At 37.4% G+C, this 3,860-nt stretch overlaps 1 long non-coding RNA gene across 1 annotated transcript; it reads left to right on the plus strand.

The window, feature by feature from the left end:
* The first annotated feature begins 1,567 nt into the window (after positions 1–1,567).
* Positions 1,568–3,548, plus strand: LOC149151918 (uncharacterized). Its single transcript, XR_016262687.1, has 3 exons — positions 1,568–1,963; positions 2,361–2,548; positions 2,717–3,548. It is a non-coding gene; the product is annotated as an uncharacterized LOC149151918 (long non-coding RNA).
* Positions 3,549–3,860: the final 312 nt, after the last annotated feature.

A 3,860-nucleotide genomic window follows, 5' to 3' on the forward strand; every position in this document is an offset into this window, starting at 1 on the left:
CCCTCGCGTGAACTAACCACCCCAGACCAGATGGATTGATTTATCCTCACACTCACCATAATTTCGCATGTTTGTATCTCGATTTCGCCGGTTTTCGCAACTGATACAAGGATAAATTATCAGGGTTCCCACGCATAAACTTCGCCATATTCCAAGTGGAGTACCAACCCAAGGACAACATTCATGTTGCATCGTAATCCAAACGTCACTCTGAGGAATGGCACCACGAGGCAAGAATAGGGGTTAGGGGATACGAAGGTCAATGGGACAGGGGCGAGGAGAGAAGGAAAGAGGGGGATGGTGAGATGGCTTCCTAGGTGGCTGAGGAAGAAGGTGAAGGTAGAAGAGGAGGATAAGGTAGAAGGGAGAGAGGTTGGAGGGGGGGGGAAGGGAGGAGAGGTAGAGGGGTAAAGAGGGGAAGCAGGGGGGGAAGGGAGTCAAGCTAGGGGACATAGGGAAAATGGACTCCATGCTTTCACTCCTATTATAACTCTTTTTCCTACAAAAATCAACATTAAGTATCAAAATTTTAAGATTCACATCAACCATTAGGGGATGGTAACTGATCCCACAATGCCATTCACCTCGCTGCTTTCTTCTTTCATCCTATAGGCAAAATTGGCTTGCTTGTCAGCTTCCTTATTATTACCTCTTAGGATATGGAAAAACTTAACTTGTTTAAAGAGAGGTATCATTCCCTAGGTTCTCTTGATGATCTGGTTCAATTTAATGTTTTGAGCGGCTGAATTGTAGTTCATATGCTTTAGAATCAACATGGAGTCCCCTAGGATATGCATATCCTTGATTCCCTTTTTTTAGGCCAAAGAGAGCCCGAGGAATAACCCATAAGCCTCAACTTGATTATTTGTCTTCATTCTGAGACCCAAAGCAAGTCTATCTTCTATAATTCCTTCAGGATTAAAGAGAATCCCCCTCCCCTTCCCGCCCTCGGCCCCCCTTTGCCAACCCAATTGTTTGCAATTTTATTAATAAAAATAAAATTACAATATAAAAAATTGTATTTAAAAAATATTTGCATCCAACACTTATACATCTATCCTATAAATAAATAAAATTTTATTACTTAAAATAACTAATATATGATATGTAAAGGGTTAAAGTTTAGTAATACATAATGGTGCCTTAGCAATATTTAAGAAACAACTTCTATTTAATAAATCTCTCATATTTTTGAAAATCTCTATCTTATTTTGATTAAAATTAACCAAAAACTAATGAAAGATGCCATTTGATTTAATAAATTAAACTATACCTATAAAATATATAACCATCTACAATTATATTTATAATTTTTTAATAACATTTTGTCTTAAATCTATATATAATTTTATATTATACAACAATATTATTATAATAATTATACACAAAATAATTTAATAATATTATGATCGTTAATGTAGATTAAGATTTGTCCATCAGCCATGTTCCCATGATTGCTGTCATCCCATGTGCCCATGTTTGCTTTGTCAAACGAAGTTAATATATTTATATAACAAGTGTCACATGAGACGTGTAGAACTGGAATTGAATACCAAGTCTGGAACAGTAGCATGGGTGCTAAATGGAGAAGCCAGACGAGCGAGGGCAAACTCAGACACAGATCTGTTTTGGGCAACAGAACTCTATGGAAACAGGCTTTGTGGGATTCGGTAACGTCGCAGAATCAGATGGCAGAGTCAAAGTGGCCGTAGACATTGATGGACGAAGTGGCTGTTATAGGCATCGCTGGATGCAGGGAGACCTACTGTCTCACTTCGTCTTCGTCTACCGATACCTGCAGACGCTGCTTCACTTCGTCCATCGATGCCTGCCGCCGTCATCTGATCCTGCCACATTGCCGGATCCTACAAACCCTGTTTTCATGAGTTGAATAGAGGTACTTATCAGTAGCTTAAAAGTGCATTGAAACGATGAAGATCATGTTTCCAAGAGTTCAATAGAGGTACTGTTCAGTAGCTTAAAAGCGTAATGAAATGTTTTAGGTGTTTTTTTAGGCTCAGTCGTTTAGAACTATAAAAACCTAGCAAATTTTTTTGTTTGAAATGATGTGGAAATCATTTTGAATGGATGGAAAAAATTGATGAGATAATAGATCTTAGGAAATTAGAATATGGTTACAATGTAAATGTAAAAACAAGAAAATGAGTTTTAAGCTTTGATTCTATGAAGGGTTTTGAATTCTGATTGTATGAAGTTGAGGTAGATTACAATCGATCTGTTTCTTAATAAGAAAAAAAGGGTCCTACTCATCTCCTCTACCAATTATTGCTCTGCACAATATTGCCTCTTTCATATGATCTCCGTGTTTACATAATCACAAAAGATCGTTATTTTTACAGGATATATAGATGATAGGACACACCATTGCTCCTATACCATTATATATCATTTAGTCTATCGGGCTATGTCGGAATGCTCTCATCGCAATAAAATTGTAATGGTAAGGATGTAGTCATCAATTCAGTGGTACTTTTTTCGGAAACAAATTTAACGGTAAAAAAGAAGTGGTTACCAAAGATGGAAAATGGTATTTCCACCACTATAGGATCATTAATGCGCTCTTACATGCGCGGGAGATAGAAGTTTATAACTAGATAATAAAAATAAAAACGGCGCGTTACCCCTGCGCTTGTTATAAAAGTCTATCTCCCGGGCATGTAAGAGCGCATTAATGATCCTATAGTGGTGGAAATAGGATTTTCCACCAAAGATCACTCTCTGACACACTAGTGACTAGACTGATCTATCTTGTGAGATATTTTGATGGAGCCTGCCAATGCCGGAAATGTGGTTGTGGGGCTGTCATCATTTTGGAGCTGGCCAAATATTTCCATTTCTGGTGGGAGGGGAGACACTGGACTAACAGCAGGCCTGAAATCATTGATCTTTGGGGAGTTCTCACATGTGCAAAATGGCTGCTACTCCAGAATATCATGATCGGGAAGGGCATCATAGACTGGATTAAATACTACACTCTTTTTTATCATTCTATCCTTGCTAACTGGATGAGGAGAATTCGGCTGCTGGTAAGCTCCTTTCAACGCATTGCTTTTGGTCACATATACCGGAACAGAATTAGATCACCTACCTTCTTTCAAAAAAAAGAATCTCAAAGGATCCCGGCAAGATACAATTTGCTGCGTATGAACAGGGTACTCAGATTGATACGGGATACATCATTCACTCATAGGATTTACAGGAAGGAAGGGACTAAATGATAATATGGGCAAAATCTGTCTTAGTATATTTTTTGCTATCAGTCTATGTTTTTGTTACAAGGCACTTACATTTAGATTCCTAATTTTTTTTTAAGGTTATATTGCTATGTAATAGACGAATCTGAATTTCGGGACATATCAGACATATATGTATATCAGTCACCAGAGACTTTAGAAGCAGTAGAAAAACTTTTACTATATGAACTATGTACTCTCTTTTTATTCTTCTGAAAAAATATAGATTATTGGAAAGATCCATAAAATGGGTAATGAAATCCCTGATCTTATCCGCCGTTATAATGTTGCCTCGTTATTTCACGTTATGTTCTTTGAAGGCAGTACGGTGTCTAGTGGTTCAGATTAACATTGTATGCCTCAATGGTTAAAAACCGTAGGCCATTCGGATTATCTATAACAAATGAGATGCCAGTCAAATTCACATGGGAAGGCCTAGCATTTCTATCTCTATTCAGTGTGGAACTTAATCCTGATTTGGTCACTGATTTCATACTTATAAATATTTTTGAAAACCCTAAAGCCTCCTACCCAATTAGTGTAAAAAATCATCTTACAATATGGAGAATAGATACCATGTGTGACACCAACACAACTGAAATACCC

Source organism: Pinus tabuliformis, chromosome 9, assembly GCF_031772625.1.
Source record: "Pinus tabuliformis cultivar Carrire ecotype Pingquan chromosome 9, CPIR1, whole genome shotgun sequence".
Classification (NCBI taxonomy): Eukaryota; Viridiplantae; Streptophyta; class Pinopsida; order Pinales; family Pinaceae; genus Pinus; species Pinus tabuliformis.